The sequence below is a fragment of the Cryptomeria japonica genome, unplaced genomic scaffold, assembly GCF_030272615.1.
Source record: "Cryptomeria japonica unplaced genomic scaffold, Sugi_1.0 HiC_scaffold_55, whole genome shotgun sequence".
Taxonomy (NCBI): Eukaryota; Viridiplantae; Streptophyta; class Pinopsida; order Cupressales; family Cupressaceae; genus Cryptomeria; species Cryptomeria japonica.
Window position 1 is genome coordinate 127,501 of NW_026728877.1, and position 24,015 is coordinate 151,515.

General features: G+C 61.2%; 2 non-coding genes across 2 annotated transcripts; both read left to right on the top strand.

Moving 5' to 3' along the window:
• Positions 1-11,946: 11,946 nt before the first annotated feature.
• Positions 11,947-12,065, top strand: LOC131863072 (5S ribosomal RNA). Its single transcript, XR_009362007.1, has one exon. It is a non-coding gene; the product is annotated as a 5S ribosomal RNA (ribosomal RNA).
• A 5,915-nt stretch (positions 12,066-17,980) lies between these two features.
• Positions 17,981-18,099, top strand: LOC131863073 (5S ribosomal RNA). Its single transcript, XR_009362008.1, has one exon. It is a non-coding gene; the product is annotated as a 5S ribosomal RNA (ribosomal RNA).
• The last annotated feature ends 5,916 nt before the right edge of the window (positions 18,100-24,015 follow it).

Here is a 24,015-nt window from a genome sequence, read left to right on the forward strand (position 1 = left end):
TATAGTTCCGCGGCGGCCGAGAAGACTCACCGCATAGGAATCGGGATGCGAGGCGAGGGATGCGGCGGGAAGGCCCCGACGGCTAAACGGAAGAGGCTGCAGGGCCGCCTCGGAATGGTCCAAGCATCGGACGCGATTGGGACGACTACCAGTGCCAACCCCTTATCCCGCGATGCGTCCGATACACAGATAGTTCCAAGGCGGCCGAGGAGCCTCACCGCATATCAATCGGGGTGCGAGGCGAGGGATGGGGCGGGAAGGCCCCAACGGCTAGACGGAAGAGGCTTCAGGGCCACCTCGGAATGCTCCAAGCATCGGACGCGCTTGGGGCGACTACCAGTGCCAACCCCTTATCCCGCGATGCGTCCGATACACAGATGGTTCCAAGGCGGCCGAGGAGCCTCACCGCATAGCAATCGGGGGTGCGAGGCGAGGGATGGGGCGGGAAGGCCCCAACGGCTAGACGGAAGAGGCTTCAGGGCCGCCTCGGAATGGTCCAAGCATCGGACGCGCTTGGGGCGACTACCAGTGACAACCCCTCATCCCGCGATGCGTCCGATACGAAGATGGTTCCAAGGCGGCCGAGGAGCCTCACCGCATAGCAATCGGGGTGCGAGGTGGGGGATGCGGCGAGATGGCCCCAACGGCTAGACGGAAGAGGCCACAGGGCCGCGTCGGAATAGTCCAAGCATCGGACGCGCTTGGGGCGACTACCAGTGACAACCCCTTATCCCGCGATGCGTCCGATACGAAGATAGTTCCAAGGCGGCCGAGGAGCCTCACCGCATAGCAATCCGGGTGCGAGGTGGGGGATGCGGCGAGATGGCCCCAACGGCTAGACGGAAGAGGCTGCAGGGCCGCCTCGGAATAGTCCAAGCATCGGACGCGCTTGGGGCGACTACCAGTGACAACCCCTTATCCCGCGATGCTTCCGATACGAAGACAGTTCCAAGGCGGCCGAGGAGCCTCACCGCATAGCAATGGGGGTGCGAGGTGAGGGATGCGGCGAGATGGCCCCAACGGCTAGACGGAAGAGGCCACAGGGCCGCCTCGGAATAGTCCAAGCATCGGACGCGCTTGGGGCGACTACCAGTGACAACCCCTTATCCCGCGATGCATCCGATACGAAGATAGTTCCCAGGCGGCCGAGGAGCCTCACCGCATAGCAATCGGGGTGCGAGGCGAGGGATGCGGCGAGATGGCCCCAAAGGGTAGACGGAAGAGGCTGCGGGGCCGCCTCGGAATAGTCCAAGCATCGAACGCGCTTGGGGCGACTACCACTGCCAACCCCTTATCCCGCGATGCGTCCGATACACAGATAGTTCCGAGGCGGCCGAGGAGCTGGGGGATGCGGCGAGATGGCCCCAACGGCTAGACGGAAGAGGCTGCAGGGCCGCCTCGGAATAGTCCAAGCATCGGACGCGCTTGGGGCGACTACCAGTGACAACCCCTTATCCCGCGATGCGTCCGATACACAGATAGTTCCGAGGCGGCCAAGGAGCCTCACCGCATAGCAATCGTGGTGCGAGGTGGGGGATGCAGCGAGATGGCCCCAACGGCTAGACGGAAGAGGCTGCAGGGCCGCCTCGGAATGGTCCAAGCATCGGACGCGCTTGGGGCGACTACCACTGCCAACCCCTTATCCCGCGACGCGTCCGATACACAGATAGTTCCAAGGCGGCCGAGGAGCCTCACCGAATAGCAATCGGGGTGCGAGGCGAGGGATGCGGCGAGAAAGCCCCAACGGCTAGAGGGAAGAGGCTTCAGGTCCGCCTCGGAATGGTCCAAGCATCGGACGCGCTTGGGGCGACTACCAGTGACAACCCCTTATCCCGCGACGCGTCCGATACACAGATAGTTCCAAGGCGGCCGAGGAGCCTCACCGCATAGCAATCGGGGTGCGAGGCGAGGGATGCGGCGAGAAGGACCCAACGGCTAGACGGAAGAGGCTTCAGGGCCGCCTCGGAATGGTCCAAGCATCGGACGCGCTTGGGGCGACTACCAGTGACAACCCCTTATCCCGCGACGCGTCCGATACACAGATAGTTCCAAGGCGGCCGAGGAGCCTCACCGCATAGCAATCGGGGTGCGAGGCGAGGGATGCGGCGAGAAGGACCCAACGGCTAGACGGAAGAGGCTTCAGGTCCGCCTCGGAATGGTCCAAGCATCGGACGCGCTTGGGGCGACTACCAGTGACAACCCCTTATCCCGCGACGCGTCCGATACACAGATAGTTCCAAGGCGGCCGAGGAGCCTCACCGCATAGCAATCGGGGTGCGAGGCGAGGGATGCGGCGAGAAGGACCCAACGGCTAGACGGAAGAGGCTTCAGGGCCGCCTCGGAATGGTCCAAGCATCGGACGCGCTTGGGGCGACTACCAGTGACAACCCCTTATCCCGCGATGCGTCCGATACACAGATAGTTCCAAGGCGGCCGAGGAGCCTCACCGCATAGCAATCGGGGTGCGAGGCGAGGGATGCGGCGAGAAGGACCCAACGGCTAGACGGAAGAGGCTTCAGGGCCGCCTCGGAATGGTCCAAGCATCGGACGCGCTTGGGGCGACTACCAGTGACAACCCCTTATCCCGCGACGCGTCCGATACACAGATAGTTCCAAGGCGGCCGAGGAGCCTCACCGCATAGCAATCGGGGTGCGAGGCGAGGGATGCGGCAAGAAGGACCCAACGGCTAGACGGAAGAGGCTTCAGGGCCGCCTCGGAATGGTCCAAGCATCGGACGCGCTTGGGGCGACTACCAGTGACAACCCCTTATCCCGCGACGCGTCCGATACACAGATAGTTCCAAGGCGGCCGAGGAGCCTCACCGCATAGCAATCGGGGTGCGAGGCGAGGGATGCGGCGAGAAGGACCCAACGGCTAGACGGAAGAGGCTTCAGGTCCGCCTCGGAATGGTCCAAGCATCGGACGCGCTTGGGGCGACTACCAGTGACAACCCCTTATCCCGCGACGCGTCCGATACACAGATAGTTCCAAGGCGGCCGAGGAGCCTCACCGCATAGCAATCGGGGTGCGAGGCGAGGGATGCGGCGAGAAGGACCCAACGGCTAGACGGAAGAGGCTTCAGGGCCGCCTCGGAATGGTCCAAGCATCGGACGCGCTTGGGGCGACTACCAGTGACAACCCCTTATCCCGCGACGCGTCCGATACACAGATAGTTCCAAGGCGGCCGAGGAGCCTCACCGCATAGCAATCGGGGTGCGAGGCGAGGGATGCGGCGAGAAGGACCCAACGGCTAGACGGAAGAGGCTTCAGGGCCGCCTCGGAATGGTCCAAGCATCGGACGCGCTTGGGGCGACTACCAGTGACAACCCCTTATCCCGCGATGCGTCCGATACACAGATAGTTCCAAGGCGGCCGAGGAGCCTCACCGCATAGCAATCGGGGTGCGAGGCGAGGGATGCGGCGAGAAGGACCCAACGGCTAGACGGAAGAGGCTTCAGGGCCGCCTCGGAATGGTCCAAGCATCGGACGCGCTTGGGGCGACTACCAGTGACAACCCCTTATCCCGCGACGCGTCCGATACACAGATAGTTCCAAGGCGGCCGAGGAGCCTCACCGCATAGCAATCGGGGTGCGAGGCGAGGGATGCGGCGAGAAGGACCCAACGGCTAGACGGAAGAGGCTTCAGGGCCGCCTCGGAATGGTCCAAGCATCGGACGCGCTTGGGGCGACTACCAGTGACAACCCCTTATCCCGCGACGCGTCCGATACACAGATAGTTCCAAGGCGGCCGAGGAGCCTCACCGCATAGCAATCGGGGTGCGAGGCGAGGGATGCGGCGAGAAGGACCCAACGGCTAGACGGAAGAGGCTTCAGGGCCGCCTCGGAATGGTCCAAGCATCGGACGCGCTTGGGGCGACTACCAGTGACAACCCCTTATCCCGCGACGCGTCCGATACACAGATAGTTCCAAGGCGGCCGAGGAGCCTCACCGCATAGCAATCGGGGTGCGAGGCGAGGGATGCGGCGAGAAGGACCCAACGGCTAGACGGAAGAGGCTTCAGGGCCGCCTGGGAATGGTCCATGCATCGCACGCGCTTGGGGCGACTACCAGTGACAACCCCTTATCCCGCGACGCGTCCGATACACAGATAGTTCCAAGGCGGCCGAGGAGCCTCACCGCATAGCAATCGGGGTGCGAGGCGAGGGATGCGGCGAGAAGGACCCAACGGCTAGACGGAAGAGGCTTCAGGGCCGCCTCGGAATGGTCCAAGCATCGGACGCGCTTGGGGCGACTACCAGTGACAACCCCTTATCCCGCGACGCGTCCGATACACAGATAGTTCCAAGGCGGCCGAGGAGCCTCACCGCATAGCAATCGGGGTGCGAGTCGAGGGATGCGGCGAGAAGGACCCAACGGCTAGACGGAAGAGGCTTCAGGGCCGCCTCGGAATGGTCCAAGCATCGGACGCGCTTGGGGCGACTACCAGTGACAACCCCTTATCCCGCGATGCGTCTGATACACAGATAGTTCCAAGGCGGCCGAGGAGCCTCACCGCATAGCAATCGGGGTGCGAGGCAAGGGATGCGGCGAGAAGGACCCAACGGCTAGACGGAAGAGGCTTCAGGGCCGCCTCGGAATGGTCCAAGCATCGGACGCGCTTGGGGCGACTACCGTTGCCAACCCCTTATCCCGCGATGCGTCTGATACACAGATAGTTCCGAGGCGGCCGAGGAGCCTCACCGCATAGCAATCGGGTTGCGAGGCAGATTATTGGGAAGGGAACCCCCTGGGATGCAGCTCAAGCAGTGCCCAAAGGGACTGGAATGCGGAATCACATCGAGAGACCCAAATGCTATACGAGGGCTCAAATCGAATTATCGATTTGGCCACGACATGGACGCATCGGAACGACTACCTTTGCCGAACCACTCGCAATTGCATCCATACCGAAACCAATAGACATTTCCGTTAGAGCCCTCGCATAGCATTCGGGAATCTCGCATGCCCCTCTAAATCGACCAATGCTGGCGCTCAACGAAAATCCGAGCGCTACCACCGTTCGAGCGCCAGCATTGGTCGAGTTAGAGGGGCACGGGGGAGAATGCTCCAGTCAACACCTCCCCTATATAAGTTATTTGTCCGATTCTCGCACAACCGTAGTCTGCCTCGTCGAATCAAACAACGGTCCCAGATTCCGACTTCCGTTCCGTAGAGACCCAAAAGCTAGATGGAGGCTCGCAAGAAAGAGAGTCGGCGCATAGCAATCGGGTTTCTCGAACGTTTAGGGACCGAGCTCACTTGCGGATAGGGCAAAATCCGCCAAGCAACCCAAAAGCTAGACGGGGGCTCGAATCGAATCGCCTAGGCGGCCACAACAACGACGTGTTGGATCGACTACCAGTGCCAAACCATTCAGCAAGACTAGTCTGTGTCGAGGCCGGATAGAGATTCTCAGAGAGCGCCCGTATAGCATTTAGGAGACCTGCCGCGTCCCTCACACTCGACAAATGGTGGTGCACGTTTATAAATCCGAGCGATCCCAACCCTTTCAAGCACCAACATCGGTCGAGATAGAGGGGCACGGAGGGGGCTGCGTGAGACAACACAGTCCCCTATATAAGTTATTTGTCCGATTCTCACACATCCGAAGAATGGTCATCAAATCGGACAACAGCCCAAACTTCCGACTTCCGTCCCAGAAAGCCCAAGAGCTATCTAAAACGTTCATGGCCGGAACTCGATCGCGGCTATACCAGTCCGCCAAGCAACCCAAAAGCTAGACTGGAGCTCTAGTCGAATCACCTCTGTGGCCATTGCAAGGACGTGTTGGAGCGACTACCATTGCCGAACCATTCCGCAGGTCGAGTCCATACCAAGGCCGCATAGAGATTCACGATGAGCTCCTGCATAGCAATCAGGAGACTTGCCGTGTCCATCACAATCGATAAATCCTGGTGCAAGATTTTTGCATCCGAGCGCTCCAACCAGTCGAGCACCAGCATCAATCGACATAAACGGGCACGGGGGGAGGATGCTCGAGAACACTACCTCCCCTATATAAGTTATTTGTCCGATTCTCAAGCAGCCGAAGTCTGGTCATCGAATCGGGTCAAAGACCACAACTTCCGACTTTACCCACAATGCAAGTCATCGAATCGAACATCGGCCCCCGAGTCGGACTCCATGCGTATGTCAGGTCATCGGACCCAAATTCCGCCTTCCTGCGCATGGCGGGCCATCAATATCAACTCGGTCATCGGACCCAAACTCCGCCTTTCTGCGCATGGCACGCCTTCAAATCGGTCATCGGACCCAAATTCCGCCTTCCTGTGCATGGCGGGCCATCAACATCAACTCGGTCATCGGACCCAAATTCCGCCTTTCTGCGCATGGCACGCCATCAACTCGGTCATCGGACCCAAATTCCGCCTTCCTGCGCATGGCAGGTCATCGGACACAAATTCAGACCTCGCCAATATGCCTACGTATCGAATCGGTCATCGGACCCAACTTCCGACTTCATCCATACTGTAGGGTCTTTGAGGTTGGCGCGGTGCGCTCAACCCGGGGAGTCGACCCATCGAAGCATACACCTCCCCTATATAAGCTATTTGTCCGATTCCCACACCTGTGTAGTTTGCACCTCTGACCAGGACATCGACCCCAACTTCCGAACTCGACTGCAACGACGGCACCAGCGCCTTGGTGCGCACCTTGCGACGCACAGTCCCAACATTCGCCTTCCTGCACATGGCAGGTCATCGGACCCAAATTCCGACCTCGCGAGTATGCCTACATATCGAATCGGTCATCGGACACAACTTCCGACTTCATCCATACCGTAGGGTCTTTGAGGTTGGCGCGGTGCGCTCAACCCGGGGAGTCGACCCAACGAAGCATACACCTCCCCTATATAAGCTATTTGTCCGATTCCCACACCTGTGTAGTTTGCACCTCCGATCAGGACATCGACCCCAACTTCCGAACTCGCCTGCAACGACCGAACCAGCGCCTTGGTGCGCACCTTGCAACGCACAGTGCCAACATTCGCCTTCCTGCACATGGCAGGTCATCGGACCCAAATTCCGACCTCGCGAGTATGCCTACATATCGAATCGGTCATCGGACCCAACTTCCGACTTCATCCATACCGTAGGGTCTTTGAGGTTGGCGCGGTGCGCTCAACCCGGGGAGTCGACCCAACGAAGCATACACCTCCCCTATATAAGCTATTTGTCCGATTCCCACACCTGTGTAGCTTGCACCTCCGATCAGGACATCGACCCCAACTTCTGAACTCGACTAAAAAGACCGCACCAGCACCTTGGTGTGCACCTTGCAACGCACAGTGCCAACATTCGCCTTCCTGCACATGGCAGGTCATCGGACCCAAATTCCGACCTCATGAGCATACCTACTAATCGAATCGGTCATCGGACCCAACTTCCGACTTCATCCATACCGTAGGGTCTTTGAGGTTGGCGCGGTGCGCTCAACCTGGGGAGTCGACCCATCGAAGCATACACCTCCCCTATATAAGCTATTTGTCCGATTCCGACACCTGTGTAGTTTGCACCTCCGCTCAGGACATCGACCCCAACTTCCGAACTCGCCTGCAACGACCGAACCAGCGCCTTGGTGCGCACCAAAAGTGCGCACTTTTGGAGGGCACTTTTGTGCGCTCCAAAGGTGCGCACTTTTGGAGGGCACTTTTGTGCGCTCCAAAGGTGCGCACTTTTGGAGGGCACTTTTTGGAGGGCACTTTTGTGCGCTCCAAAGGTGCGCACTTTTGGAGGGCACTTTTTGGAGGGCACTTTTCTGCGCTCCAAAGGTGCGCACTTTTGGAGGGCACTTTTTGGAGGGCACTTTTCTGCGCTCCAAAGGTGCGCACTTTTGGAGGGCACTTTTTGGAGGGCACTTTTCTGCGCTCCAAAGGTGCGCACTTTTGGAGGGCACTTTTTGGAGGGCACTTTTCTGCGCTCCAAAGGTGCGCACTTTTGGAGGGCACTTTTGTGCACTCCAAAGGTGCACACTTTTGGAGGGCACTTTTTGGAGGGCACTTTTCTGCACTCCAAAGGTGCGCACTTTTGGAGGGCACTTTTTGGAGGGCACTTTTGTGCGCTCCAAAGGTGCGCACTTTTGGAGGGCACTTTTTGGAGGGCACTTTTGTGCGCTCCAAAGGTGCGCACTTTTGGAGGGCACTTTTGTGCACTCCAAAGGTGCGCACTTTTGGAGGGCACTTTTCCTGCGCTCCAAAGGTGCACACCTAGGTGAGCACCTTCGACCACACCTTGTAGCACACCAAACTCTGACTTTCGACTTCATCCGCAATGCAGGGTCTTTGAGGTTGGCGCAATGCGCACAACCAGGGGAGTCGACCCATCAAACCCAACACCTCCCCTATATAAGCTATTTGTCTGATTCTCATACATGCGTAGCCTGCAGGAGCAATTAGGACATCGACCCCAACTTTCGGCTTCTAAACGAAAACAAGGTCTTTGAGGTTGGTGTAATGCGAACAACTAGGGGAGTCAACCCATCAAACCCAACACCTCCCCTATATAAGCTATTTGTCTGATTCTCATACATGTGTAGTCTACAGGAGCAATTAGGACATCGACCCCAACTTTTGACTTCTTAACGAAAACAAGGTCTTTGAGGTTGACGTAATGCGCACAACCAGGGGAGTCGACCCATCAAACCCAACACCTCCCCTATATAAGCTATTTGTCCGATTCTCATACATGTGTAGCCTACAGGAGCCATTAGGACATTGACCCCAACTTTTGACTTCTTAACGAAAACAAGGTCTTTGAGGTTGGCGTAATGCGCACAACCAAGGGAGTTGACCCATCAAACCCAACACCTCCCCTATATAAGCTATTTGTCTGATTCTCATACATGTGTAGCCTGCAACAACGATTAGGACATCCACCCCAACTTCTGAATTCGTCTGCGTTGACCGCACCAAAGGTGCACGCCTTGGTGCTCACCAAAATCCGACTTCCGACTTCTTCTGCTATGCGGGGTCTTTGAGGTTGGCGCAGTGCGCACAACCAGGGGAGTCAACCCACCGAATGCAACACCTCCCCTATATAAGCTATTTGTCTGATTCTCATACATGCGTAGACTGCAGCAATGATTAGGACATCCACCCCAACTTTTGACTTCTTAAACAAGACAGGGTCTTTGAAGTTGGTGCAGTGCACACAACCAGGGGAGTCGACCCATCAAACGCAACACCTCCCCTATATAAAGCTATTTGTCCGATTCTCATACGTGTAGTCTGCAGCAGCGATTAGGACATCGACCCCAACTTCCGAATTCGTTTGCATTGACCGCACCAAAGGTGCACGCCTTGGTGTGCACCTTGGAGTGCACTTTGGTGCTCACCTCGGTGCACACTTTGGTGTGCACCTCGGTGTGCACCAAAGGTGCGCACCTTGGAGCGCACCAAAGGTGTACACTTTGGAGCGCACCACATAGGGTCTTTGAGAGGTTGGCGCAGTGCGCACACCAAGGTGGGTGTTGAGGTGCGTGCCGAGGTGGGTGGGTGCTAGGGTGCGCTCCATGGTGGGTGCCAGGGTGGGTGCGTGCTAGGGTGGATTCCAAAGAGGGTCATAGGGTGGGTGCCAAGGTGGGTTGGTGATATAGTGGGTTCAAAGGTGGGTACTAGGGTGGGTTCCAAGGTGGGTCACAAGTTGGGTGCCAGGATGCGTGGGTGTTAGGTTGGGTGCCAAGGTGGGCTCCTGCGTGGGTGGGTGCTAGGGTGGGTTTCAAGGTGGACGCGAGGGCGGGTGCCAAGGTGGGTAACAAGTTGGGTGTTAGGATGGGTGAGTGCTAGAGTGGGTGCCAAGGTGGGTGGGTGCTAAGGTGGATGCCAAGGTGGTTCACAGGGTGGGTGGGTTCTAGGGTGAGTTCCAAGGTGGGTCACAGGTTTAGTGCTAGGGTGCGTGTCAAGGCGGGTGTCGAGGTGCCTGGGTGCTAGGGTGTGGATGCCAATGTGGGTCATAGGGTGGGTACTAGGGTGGGCTGCAATGTGGGTGCCAAGGTGGGTAACATGCTCGGTTGGTTCTAAATTGGGTGTCAGGGTGGGTGTGCACCCACCTTGCCCGAGGTGGGTGCCAAGGTGCCAGTGTGGGTGGGTGCTAAGGTGGATGCCAAGGTGGGTGAGAAGGTGGGTGATAGGTTGAGTGGTAGGATGGGTGGGTGCCAAGATGGGTCACAGGGTGGGTGCAAGGGTGGGTAGGTGCTAGGGTTGGTGTCAGGGTGGGTGGGTGCTAGGTTGGGTTCCAAGGTGGGTGCGAGGGTGAGTGTCAAGGTGGGTCACAGGTTAGGTGCTAGGATGGGTGAGTGCTAGGGTGCAAAGGTGCCAGGGTGGGTGCTAGGATGGGTCGATGCTAGGGTGAGTGGCAAGGTGGGTCCACAAGTGTCAAGGTGGGTGCCGAGGTGGGTGCCAACTTGGGTTCCAAGGTGGGTGCCAAGTGGGCGACTGCTATGGTGGATGCCAAGGTGGGTCACGGGGTGGGTGCCAAGTTGCTAGGTTGTGTTCCAAGGTGGGTGCCAACGTGGCTGCTAGGGTGCGTGGGTTAAAGGGTGTGTCACAACGTGGGTGCCAGGATGGGTGCGCACCCACACTGGCCAAGACGGGTGCAAGGTTGGGTTCCAAGCCCGGTCACAGGCTGGGTGCTAGGATGGGTGGGTGCCAAGGTGGGCACCAGGGTGGGTGCACCCACCCTGGCCAAGGTGGGTCACGGGGTGGGTCCTAGGGTGGGTAACAGGGTGGGTACTAAGGTGCGTGCCAAGGTGGGTCATGGGGTGGGTGCCAAGGTGGGCACCAGGGTGGGTGTGCACCAACCCTAGCCAGGGTAGGTCACGGGGTGGTTGTCGGGGTGGGCGTCAAGGAGCCAAGGTGGGTGGCAAGTAGCCAAGTTGCGTGCCAAGGTGGGTGTCGGGGTGGGTGCCAAGGATCCAAGGTGGGTGCCAAGGAACCAAGGTGGGTGTCTGGGTGGGTGCCGAGGTGGGAGCCAGGGTGGGTCCCAAGGTGAGTGCAAAGGTGGGTGCCAGGGTCAAGGTGAGTGCCAATGTGGGTTCCAAGGTGCCAGGGTCAGGGTGAGTGCCAATGTGGGTTCAAAGGTGCTAAGTTGGGTGCGAGGTTGGGTGCGAGGGTGGGTGGGTGCCAAGGTGTGCTAGGTGGAAGCCCGGGTGGGTCGGCATCCCATGGGTGTCGAGTTGGGTGCCTGATGGGTGCTTCTTGTCAAGTTTTAGTCGTCGGGACTCATTTCGAGCCTTAGAGGTCGTTTCTTGTCCGGTTGCCCTGTCTTCGACCTGGGAACCCAATTTTGGTCCTCGGGTCCCATTTTTTTTTGTCTCGCATCCCACTTTTGGCCTGTGGCCTTTTCGGGGTCGATTCTCGTTTTGGGCATCAGAGCATGTTTCTTCTCCTAAAACCCAATATTTGTTTATTAAGTCTCGGAACACATTTTTGTTCTCGTGGACCCATCATGGGTCTTGGAACGCATTTGTGGTCCTTGGGTCCCATTTTGCATCCCGAAACTTGTGTTTTGGTGCTTGATCCCTATTTTGGGTGCCCACCTTGCACCAAGTGCGCACCCGGGGCAAACCGAGCGCCTTGGTGCACCGGGGCAAGATCGAGCGTGCACCCGAGGCGCCCCGAACATGCACCAAGGTGCACTCGGCCCACATGTGAGCGCAGGTCGTTGCGCCCGAGGTGGTGTGTGGGCACCGCGTTGCAGACGGGACACTGCACGCACACGACGCCCCGTCCAGGTGCACGCACGTAGGCCGGGCCGGGTGCACACCCGACGCCCTAGCAAGGTGCGCGCACCCGGGCAGGGCTCACACTTGGCGAACGGGGCGCACTTCGCGAGGGAGGGTGTGCACCTCGACGGGGGTGGGTGGCCGGGGTGGATTCGCACGTGGGTCGCGGTTTGCTAAGTACACACTGCGACAAGCTCATAACGGGTGCGATCATACCAGCGTTAGTGCACCGGATCCCATCAGAACTCCGCAGTTAAGCGCGCTTGGGCCGGAGTAGTACTGGGATGGGTGACCTCCCGGGAAGTCCCGGTGTTGCACCCTTTCTTAGTTTTTCGCCGGGCGTCGCAATGCTATTTGAATAAACCTTTTGCCCGTTTGCGTTCTCGTCGGGGCCGGGCCGGGCCGGGGTGCGCTGCCCGCACTACCGCGCGCGCGGGGGCGACACCGAGCGCGCACCCGAGGCGCCCCGAGCACACAGGCCACGGTGCAACCCGGGCGTTGTGCGCGCACCCCGGTGCGCCCGAGGTGCTGCGCGCGCACCCAGGTGAAATCGGTGTGCACCTCGGCCAGTGCGCGCTCGGTCGAGTCGCGCACGTTGGCCAAGGTGCACGGTGATGTTTCTTACTCTAAGGTTCCGCACCAGACGCCCGGGACAGGTGAGCGAAGCTGGGCGGGGCCGGGTGCGCGGCCGGGGCAGGTGCACGCAGCTGGAGAGAGCTTTGGAGCACACCAGAGGTGCGCACCTTGGAGCACACTTCGGAGCGCACCAATGATGCGCTCCATTCAAAAGTTTCCTGAAAAGGCAAAAAAAGTTGAGATTATAGAATTTCCCACTTGAGAGATTGTAAAAAAAAAAAATTTAAAATGAAGGAAACGCGGGTGCCAAGGTGTGCGCGCCCGGGTGCGCAGCCCAGCCAAGGTGTGCGCACCAAGGCGCCCACCCTGGCGAAGGTGCACGCAAGGTGCGCACCCGAGGCAAACCGGACAATTAACCCAACTTTCGACTTCGCGCGCACCTGCGCACCTTGGAGCGCACTTCGGAGCGCTCCTTGGTGCGCACCAATCTTGGGCACCTCGGAGTGCACCATGGCGCCCACCAAGGTGCGCACCCGGGGCAAACCGAGCTCCGACTTCGTGCGCACCTTGGAGCGCACGAAAGGTGCGCACCATGGCGCCCACCAAGGTGCGCAGCCCAGCCAAGGCGTGCGCATCAAGGTGCGCACCCTGGCGAAGGTGCGCACCCGGGGCAAACCGAGCTCCGACTTCGTGCGCACCTTGGAGCGCACAAAGGGTGCGCAACCCAGCCAAGGTGTGCGCACCCCGGGCAAACCGAGCTCCGAATCGTGCGCACCTTGGAGCACACTTCGGAGCCCTCCTTGGTGCGCACCGATGTTGCGCACCTCGGAGCGCACCCGGGGAAAACAATGCAATTAACCCGACTTTCGACTTCGTGGGCACCTCGGAGCGCTCTCGGGTTCGCACCTCGGAGCACACCGAGGTGCGCACCTTTGATGCGCTGCCTTCACCAATTTCCAGAAAAGGCAAGAAAACATTGAGAAGGTGTGCGCACCGAGGTGCCCACCCTGGCGAAGGTGCACGCGAGGTGCGCACCCGGGGCAAACCGGGCTCCGACTTCGTGCACGCCATGCTGCGCACCTTGGAGGGCCATGGTGCGCACCTTGGAGCACACTTCGGAGCGCTCAATGGTGCCCAACCCAGCCAAGGTGCCCACCGCGGCGAAGGTGCACGCGAGGTGCGCACCCGGGGCAAACCGGGCTCCGACTTCGTGCACGCCGCACCTTGGAGCACACTTCGGAGCGCTCCTTGGTGCGCACCAGGGCGCGCAACCCAGCCGAGGTGCCCACCCCGGCGAAGGTGCACGCGGGGTGCGCACCCGGGGCAAACCGGGCTCCGACTTCGTGCACGCCATGGTGCCCACCGCGGCGAAGGTGCACGCGAGGTGCGCACCCGGGGCAAACCGGGCTCCGACTTCGTGCACGCCGCACCTTGGAGCACACTTCGGAGCGCTCCTTGGTGCGCACCAGGGCGCGCAACCCAGCCGAGGTGCCCACCCCGGCGAAGGTGCACGCGAGGTGCGCACCCGGGGCAAACCGGGCTCCGACTTCGTGCACGCCATGGTGCCCACCGCGGCGAAGGTGCACGCGAGGTGCGCACCCGGGGCAAACCGGGCTCCGACTTCGTGCACGCCGCACCTTGGAGCACACTTCGGAGCGCTCCTTGGTGCGCACCATGGTGCCCACCAGGGCGCGCAACCCCGCCGAAGGTGCACGCGAGGTGCGCACCCGGGGCAAACCGGGCTCCGACTTCGTGCACGCCGCACCTTGGAGCACACTTCGGAGCGCTCCTTGGTGCGCACCAGGGCGCGCAACCCCGCCGAAGGTGCACGCGAGGTGCGCACCCGGGGCAAACCGGGCTCCGACTTCGTGCACGCCATGGTGCGCACCAGGGTGCCCACCGCGGCGAAGGTGCGCACCCGGGGCAAACCGGGCTCCGACTTCGTGCACGCCGCACCTTGGAGCACACTTCGGAGCGCTCCTTGGTGCGCACCAGGGCGCGCAACCCAGCCGAGGTGCCCACCCCGGCGAAGGTGCACGCGAGGTGCGCACCCGGGGCAAACCGGGCTCCGACTTCGTGCACGCCATGGTGCCCACCGCGGCGAAGGTGCGCACCCGGGGCAAACCGGGCTAGGACTTCGTGCACGCCGCACCTTGGAGCACACTTTGGAGCGCTCCTTGGTGCGCACCATGGTGCCCACCAGGCCGCGCAACCCAGCCAAGGTGTGCGCACCAAGGTGCACGCGAGGTGCGCACCCGGGGCAAACCGGGGTCCGGCTTCGTGCACGCCGCACCTTGGAGCACACATCGGGGCGCTCCCGGGTTCGCACCGGCGTTGCGCACCGTGGTGGGCACCTCGGAGCGCACCGTGGTGGGCACCTCGGAGCACACCAAGGTGGGCAGCGAGGTGCGCACCTTTGATGCGATGCCTTCACTAATTTCCATAAAAGGCAAAAAAAAACGAGATTTTAAAATTTCCGTTTTGAAAGATAGTGAGAAAAAGGGAATGCTGGTGCCATCTTGAGCCCGCCCTGGTGCGCAGCCCAGCCAAGGTGTGCGCACCAAGGTGCCCACCCTGGCGAAGGTGCGCGCCCGGGCAATTAACCCAACTTCCAACTTCGCGCGCGCCAGGGTGGGAGCGCACCCAACAACCGGGCCTGGGAAGAGCCAATGCGAGAAACCCCACCAAACGCTCTGACAAAAAAAGAGGGGGCGCTCCAGTAACCCCGCTTCGGAGCGCACCCTGGGCAAACCCAGCCAGGGTGCCCACCCCGGCCAAGGTGCAGGCGAGGTGCGCACCCGGGGCAAACCGGGCTCCGACAACGTGCACGCCGCACCTTGGAGCACACTTCGTAGCGCTCCCGGGTGCGCACCTCAGAGCACACCAAGGTGGGCAGCGAGGTGCGCACCTTTGATGCGCTGCCTTCACTAATTTCCAGAAAAGGCAAAAAAAAGAGGAGATTTTAAAATTTCCGTTTTGAAAGATAGTGAAAAAAACGGAACGCGGGTGCCATCTTGAGCCCGCCCTGGTGCACAGCCCAGGTAAGGTGCCCACCCTGGCAAAGGTGCGCACCCGGGCAATTAACCCTACTTCCGACTTCGTGCGCGCCAGGGTGGCAACCGGGCCTGGGAAGAGCCAATGCGAGAAACCCCACCAAACGCTCCGACAAAAAAAGAGGCGGCGCTCCAATAACCCCGCTTCGGAGCGCAGCCGGGGCAAACCCAGCCAAGGTGCCCACCCCGACGAAGGTGCACGCGAGGTGCGCACCCGGGGCAAACCGGGCTCCGACAACGTGCACGCAGCACCTTGGAGCACACTTCGAAGCACTCCCGGGTGCCCACCGGCGTTGCGCACCGTGGTGGGCAGCGAGGTGCGCACCTTTGATGCGCTGCCTTCACTAATTTCCAGAAAAGGCAAAAAAAAATGAGATTTTAAAATTTCCGTTTTGAAAGATAGTGAAAAAAACGGAACGCGGGTGCCATCTTGAGCCCGCCCTGGTGCGCAGCCCAGGCAAGGCATGCGCACCAAGGTGCCCACCCGCGGTGCACGCCCGGGGCAAACCGGGCTCCGACTTCGTGCAGGCCGCACCTTGGAGCACACTTCGGAGCGCTCCTTGGTGCGCACCATGGTGCCCACCAGGGCGCACCCGGGGCAAACCGGGCTCCGACTTCGTGCACGCCGCACCTTGGAGCACACATCGGAGCGCTCCCAGGTTCGCACCAGCGTTGCGCACCTTTGATGCGCTGCCTTCACTAATTTCCAGAAAAGGCAAAAAAAAACGATATTTTAAAATTTCCGTTCTGAAAGATAGTGAAAAAAACGGAACGCGGGTGCCATCTTGAGCCCTTCCTGGTGCGCAGCCCAGGCAAGTTGTGCGCACCAAGGTGCCCACCCTGGCAGAGGTGCGCGCCCGGGGCAAACCGGGCTCCGACTTCGTGCACTGCATGGTGCCCACCAAGGCGCGCAACCCAGCCAAGGTGCCCACCGCAGCGAAGGTGCACGCGAGGTGCGCACCCGAGGTGCACACCCGGGGCAAACCGAGCTCCGACTTCGTGCACGCCGCACCTTGGAGCACACTTCAGAGCGCTCCTTGGTGCGCACCAGGGCGCGCAACCCAGCCAAGGTGCTCACCCCGGCGAAGGTGCACGCGAGGTGCGCACCCGGGGCAAGCCGGGCTCGGACTTCGTGCACGCCGCACCTTGGAGCACACATCGGAGCGCTCCCGGGTTCGCACCAGCATTGCGCACCTTTGATGCGCTGCCTTCACTAATTTCCAGAAAAGGCAAAAAAAAAAAAAAAACGAGATTTTAAAATTTCCGTTTTGAAAGATAGTGAAAAAAACGGAACGCGGGTGCCATCTTGAGCCCGCCCTGGTGTGCAGCCCAGGCAAGTTGTGCGCACCAAGGCACCCACCCTGGCCAAGGTGGGTCACGGGGTGGGTCCTAGGGTGGGTAACGGGGTGGGTACTAAGGTGCGTGCCAAGGTGGGTCATGGGGTGGGTGCCAAGGTGGGCACCAGGGTGGGTGTGCACCAACCCTAGCCAGGGTAGGTCACGGGGTGGTTGTCGGGGTGGGCGTCAAGGAGCCAAGGTGGGTGGCAAGTAGCCAAGTTGCGTGCCAAGGTGGGTGTCGGGGTGGGTGCCAAGGATCCAAGGTGGGTGCCAAGGAACCAAGGTGGGTGTCTGGGTGGGTGCCGAGGTGGGAGCCAGGGTGGGTCCCAAGGTGAGTGCAAAGGTGGGTGCCAGGGTCAAGGTGAGTGCCAATGTGGGTTCCAAGGTGCCAGGGTCAGGGTGAGTGCCAATGTGGGTTCAAAGGTGCTAAGTTGGGTGCGAGGTTGGGTGCGAGGGTGGGTGGGTGCCAAGGTGTGCTAGGTGGAAGCCCGGGTGGGTCGGCATCCCATGGGTGTCGAGTTGGGTGCCTGATGGGTGCTTCTTGTCAAGTTTTAGTCGTCGGGACTCATTTCGAGCCTTAGAGGTCGTTTCTTGTCCGGTTGCCCTGTCTTCGACCTGGGAACCCAATTTTGGTCCTCGGGTCCCATTTTTTTTTGTCTCGCATCCCACTTTTGGCCTGTGGCCTTTTCGGGGTCGATTCTCGTTTTGGGCATCAGAGCATGTTTCTTCTCCTAAAACCCAATATTTGTTTATTAAGTCTCGGAACACATTTTTGTTCTCGTGGACCCATCATGGGTCTTGGAACACATTTGTGGTCCTTGGGTCCCATTTTGCATCCCGAAACTTGTGTTTTGGTGCTTGATCCCTATTTTGGGTGCCCACCTTGCACCAAGTGCGCACCCGGGGCAAACCGAGCGCCTTGGTGCACCGGGGCAAGATCGAGCGTGCACCCGAGGCGCCCCGAACATGCACCAAGGTGCACTCGGCCCACATGTGAGCGCAGGTCGTTGCGCCCGAGGTGGTGTGTGGGCACCGCGTTGCAGACGGGACACTGCACGCACACGACGCCCCGTCCAGGTGCACGCACGTAGGCCGGGCCGGGTGCACACCCGACGCCCTAGCAAGGTGCGCGCACCCGGGCAGGGCTCACACTTGGCGAACGGGGCGCACTTCGCGAGGGAGGGTGTGCACCTCGACGGGGGTGGGTGGCCGGGGTGGATTCGCACGTGGGTCGCGGTTTGCTAAGTACACACTGCGACAAGCTCATAACGGGTGCGATCATACCAGCGTTAGTGCACCGGATCCCATCAGAACTCCGCAGTTAAGCGCGCTTGGGCCGGAGTAGTACTGGGATGGGTGACCTCCCGGGAAGTCCCGGTGTTGCACCCTTTCTTAGTTTTTCGCCGGGCGTCGCAATGCTATTTGAATAAACCTTTTGCCCGTTTGCGTTCTCGTCGGGGCCGGGCCGGGCCGGGGTGCGCTGCCCGCACTACCGCGCGCGCGGGGGGCGACACCGAGCGCGCACCCGAGGCGCCCCGAGCACACAGGCCACGGTGCAACCCGGGCGTTGTGCGCGCACCCCGGTGCGCCCGAGGTGCTGCGCGCGCACCCAGGTGAAATCGGTGTGCACCTCGGCCAGTGCGCGCTCGGTCGAGTCGCGCACGTTGGCCAAGGTGCACGGTGATGTTTCTTACTCTAAGGTTCCGCACCAGACGCCCGGGACAGGTGAGCGAAGCTGGGCGGGGCCGGGTGCGCGGCCGGGGCAGGTGCACGCAGCTGGAGAGAGCTTTGGAGCACACCAGAGGTGCGCACCTTGGAGCACACTTCGGAGCGCACCAATGATGCGCTCCATTCAAAAGTTTCCTGAAAAGGCAAAAAAAGTTGAGATTATAGAATTTCCCACTTGAGAGATTGTAAAAAAAAAAAATTTAAAATGAAGGAAACGCGGGTGCCAAGGTGTGCGCGCCCGGGTGCGCAGCCCAGCCAAGGTGTGCGCACCAAGGCGCCCACCCTGGCGAAGGTGCACGCAAGGTGCGCACCCGAGGCAAACCGGACAATTAACCCAACTTTCGACTTCGCGCGCACCTGCGCACCTTGGAGCGCACTTCGGAGCGCTCCTTGGTGCGCACCAATCTTGGGCACCTCGGAGTGCACCATGGCGCCCACCAAGGTGCGCACCCGGGGCAAACCGAGCTCCGACTTCGTGCGCACCTTGGAGCGCACGAAAGGTGCGCACCATGGCGCCCACCAAGGTGCGCAGCCCAGCCAAGGCGTGCGCATCAAGGTGCGCACCCTGGCGAAGGTGCGCACCCGGGGCAAACCGAGCTCCGACTTCGTGCGCACCTTGGAGCGCACAAAGGGTGCGCAACCCAGCCAAGGTGTGCGCACCCCGGGCAAACCGAGCTCCGAATCGTGCGCACCTTGGAGCACACTTCGGAGCCCTCCTTGGTGCGCACCGATGTTGCGCACCTCGGAGCGCACCCGGGGAAAACAATGCAATTAACCCGACTTTCGACTTCGTGGGCACCTCGGAGCGCTCTCGGGTTCGCACCTCGGAGCACACCGAGGTGCGCACCTTTGATGCGCTGCCTTCACCAATTTCCAGAAAAGGCAAGAAAACATTGAGAAGGTGTGCGCACCGAGGTGCCCACCCTGGCGAAGGTGCACGCGAGGTGCGCACCCGGGGCAAACCGGGCTCCGACTTCGTGCACGCCATGCTGCGCACCTTGGAGGGCCATGGTGCGCACCTTGGAGCACACTTCGGAGCGCTCAATGGTGCCCAACCCAGCCAAGGTGCCCACCGCGGCGAAGGTGCACGCGAGGTGCGCACCCGGGGCAAACCGGGCTCCGACTTCGTGCACGCCGCACCTTGGAGCACACTTCGGAGCGCTCCTTGGTGCGCACCAGGGCGCGCAACCCAGCCGAGGTGCCCACCCCGGCGAAGGTGCACGCGGGGTGCGCACCCGGGGCAAACCGGGCTCCGACTTCGTGCACGCCATGGTGCCCACCGCGGCGAAGGTGCACGCGAGGTGCGCACCCGGGGCAAACCGGGCTCCGACTTCGTGCACGCCGCACCTTGGAGCACACTTCGGAGCGCTCCTTGGTGCGCACCAGGGCGCGCAACCCAGCCGAGGTGCCCACCCCGGCGAAGGTGCACGCGAGGTGCGCACCCGGGGCAAACCGGGCTCCGACTTCGTGCACGCCATGGTGCCCACCGCGGCGAAGGTGCACGCGAGGTGCGCACCCGGGGCAAACCGGGCTCCGACTTCGTGCACGCCGCACCTTGGAGCACACTTCGGAGCGCTCCTTGGTGCGCACCATGGTGCCCACCAGGGCGCGCAACCCCGCCGAAGGTGCACGCGAGGTGCGCACCCGGGGCAAACCGGGCTCCGACTTCGTGCACGCCGCACCTTGGAGCACACTTCGGAGCGCTCCTTGGTGCGCACCAGGGCGCGCAACCCCGCCGAAGGTGCACGCGAGGTGCGCACCCGGGGCAAACCGGGCTCCGACTTCGTGCACGCCATGGTGCGCACCAGGGTGCCCACCGCGGCGAAGGTGCGCACCCGGGGCAAACCGGGCTCCGACTTCGTGCACGCCGCACCTTGGAGCACACTTCGGAGCGCTCCTTGGTGCGCACCAGGGCGCGCAACCCAGCCGAGGTGCCCACCCCGGCGAAGGTGCACGCGAGGTGCGCACCCGGGGCAAACCGGGCTCCGACTTCGTGCACGCCATGGTGCCCACCGCGGCGAAGGTGCGCACCCGGGGCAAACCGGGCTAGGACTTCGTGCACGCCGCACCTTGGAGCACACTTCGGAGCGCTCCTTGGTGCGCACCATGGTGCCCACCAGGCCGCGCAACCCAGCCAAGGTGTGCGCACCAAGGTGCACGCGAGGTGCGCACCCGGGGCAAACCGGGGTCCGGCTTCGTGCACGCCGCACCTTGGAGCACACATCGGGGCGCTCCCGGGTTCGCACCGGCGTTGCGCACCGTGGTGGGCACCTCGGAGCGCACCGTGGTGGGCACCTCGGAGCACACCAAGGTGGGCAGCGAGGTGCGCACCTTTGATGCGATGCCTTCACTAATTTCCATAAAAGGCAAAAGAAAACGAGATTTTAAAATTTCCGTTTTGAAAGATAGTGAGAAAAAGGGAATGCTGGTGCCATCTTGAGCCCGCCCTGGTGCGCAGCCCAGCCAAGGTGTGCGCACCAAGGTGCCCACCCTGGCGAAGGTGCGCGCCCGGGCAATTAACCCAACTTCCAACTTCGCGCGCGCCAGGGTGGGAGCGCACCCAACAACCGGGCCTGGGAAGAGCCAATGCGAGAAACCCCACCAAACGCTCTGACAAAAAAAGAGGGGGCGCTCCAGTAACCCCGCTTCGGAGCGCACCCTGGGCAAACCCAGCCAGGGTGCCCACCCCGGCCAAGGTGCAGGCGAGGTGCGCACCCGGGGCAAACCGGGCTCCGACAACGTGCACGCCGCACCTTGGAGCACACTTCGTAGCGCTCCCGGGTGCGCACCTCAGAGCACACCAAGGTGGGCAGCGAGGTGCGCACCTTTGATGCGCTGCCTTCACTAATTTCCAGAAAAGGCAAAAAAAAGAGGAGATTTTAAAATTTCCGTTTTGAAAGATAGTGAAAAAAACGGAACGCGGGTGCCATCTTGAGCCCGCCCGGGTGCACAGCCCAGGTAAGGTGCCCACCCTGGCAAAGGTGCGCACCCGGGCAATTAACCCTACTTCCGACTTCGTGCGCGCCAGGGTGGCAACCGGGCCTGGGAAGAGCCAATGCGAGAAACCCCACCAAACGCTCCGACAAAAAAAGAGGCGGCGCTCCAATAACCCCGCTTCGGAGCGCAGCCGGGGCAAACCCAGCCAAGGTGCCCACCCCGACGAAGGTGCACGCGAGGTGCGCACCCGGGGCAAACCGGGCTCCGACAACGTGCACGCAGCACCTTGGAGCACACTTCGAAGCACTCCCGGGTGCCCACCGGCGTTGCGCACCGTGGTGGGCAGCGAGGTGCGCACCTTTGATGCGCTGCCTTCACTAATTTCCAGAAAAGGCAAAAAAAAATGAGATTTTAAAATTTCCGTTTTGAAAGATAGTGAAAAAAACGGAACGCGGGTGCCATCTTGAGCCCGCCCTGGTGCGCAGCCCAGGCAAGGCATGCGCACCAAGGTGCCCACCCGCGGTGCACACCCGGGGCAAACCGGGCTCCGACTTCGTGCAGGCCGCACCTTGGAGCACACTTCGGAGCGCTCCTTGGTGCGCACCATGGTGCCCACCAGGGCGCACCCGGGGCAAACCGGGCTCCGACTTCGTGCACGCCGCACCTTGGAGCACACATCGGAGCGCTCCCAGGTTCGCACCAGCGTTGCGCACCTTTGATGCGCTGCCTTCACTAATTTCCAGAAAAGGCAAAAAAAAACGATATTTTAAAATTTCCGTTCTGAAAGATAGTGAAAAAAACGGAACGCGGGTGCCATCTTGAGCCCTTCCTGGTGCGCAGCCCAGGCAAGTTGTGCGCACCAAGGTGCCCACCCTGGCGGAGGTGCGCGCCCGGGGCAAACCGGGCTCCGACTTCGTGCACTGCATGGTGCCCACCAAGGCGCGCAACCCAGCCAAGGTGCCCACCGCAGCGAAGGTGCACGCGAGGTGCGCACCCGAGGTGCACACCCGGGGCAAACCGAGCTCCGACTTCGTGCACGCCGCACCTTGGAGCACACTTCAGAGCGCTCCTTGGTGCGCACCAGGGCGCGCAACCCAGCCAAGGTGCTCACCCCGGCGAAGGTGCACGCGAGGTGCGCACCCGGGGCAAGCCGGGCTCGGACTTCGTGCACGCCGCACCTTGGAGCACACATCGGAGCGCTCCCGGGTTCGCACCAGCATTGCGCACCTTTGATGCGCTGCCTTCACTAATTTCCAGAAAAGGCAAAAAAAAAAAAAAAACGAGATTTTAAAATTTCCGTTTTGAAAGATAGTGAAAAAAACGGAACGCGGGTGCCATCTTGAGCCCGCCCTGGTGTGCAGCCCAGGCAAGTTGTGCGCACCAAGGCACCCACCCTGGCCAAGGTGGGTCACGGGGTGGGTCCTAGGGTGGGTAACGGGGTGGGTACTAAGGTGCGTGCCAAGGTGGGTCATGGGGTGGGTGCCAAGGTGGGCACCAGGGTGGGTGTGCACCAACCCTAGCCAGGGTAGGTCACGGGGTGGTTGTCGGGGTGGGCGTCAAGGAGCCAAGGTGGGTGGCAAGTAGCCAAGTTGCGTGCCAAGGTGGGTGTCGGGGTGGGTGCCAAGGATCCAAGGTGGGTGCCAAGGAACCAAGGTGGGTGTCTGGGTGGGTGCCGAGGTGGGAGCCAGGGTGGGTCCCAAGGTGAGTGCAAAGGTGGGTGCCAGGGTCAAGGTGAGTGCCAATGTGGGTTCCAAGGTGCCAGGGTCAGGGTGAGTGCCAATGTGGGTTCAAAGGTGCTAAGTTGGGTGCGAGGTTGGGTGCGAGGGTGGGTGGGTGCCAAGGTGTGCTAGGTGGAAGCCCGGGTGGGTCGGCATCCCATGGGTGTCGAGTTGGGTGCCTGATGGGTGCTTCTTGTCAAGTTTTAGTCGTCGGGACTCATTTCGAGCCTTAGAGGTCGTTTCTTGTCCGGTTGCCCTGTCTTCGACCTGGGAACCCAATTTTGGTCCTCGGGTCCCATTTTTTTTTGTCTCGCATCCCACTTTTGGCCTGTGGCCTTTTCGGGGTCGATTCTCGTTTTGGGCATCAGAGCATGTTTCTTCTCCTAAAACCCAATATTTGTTTATTAAGTCTCGGAACACATTTTTGTTCTCGTGGACCCATCATGGGTCTTGGAACGCATTTGTGGTCCTTGGGTCCCATTTTGCATCCCGAAACTTGTGTTTTGGTGCTTGATCCCTATTTTGGGTGCCCACCTTGCACCAAGTGCGCACCCGGGGCAAACCGAGCGCCTTGGTGCACCGGGGCAAGATCGAGCGTGCACCCGAGGCGCCCCGAACATGCACCAAGGTGCACTCGGCCCACATGTGAGCGCAGGTCGTTGCGCCCGAGGTGGTGTGTGGGCACCGCGTTGCAGACGGGACACTGCACGCACACGACGCCCCGTCCAGGTGCACGCACGTAGGCCGGGCCGGGTGCACACCCGACGCCCTAGCAAGGTGCGCGCACCCGGGCAGGGCTCACACTTGGCGAACGGGGCGCACTTCGCGAGGGAGGGTGTGCACCTCGACGGGGGTGGGTGGCCGGGGTGGATTCGCACGTGGGTCGCGGTTTGCTAAGTACACACTGCGACAAGCTCATAAC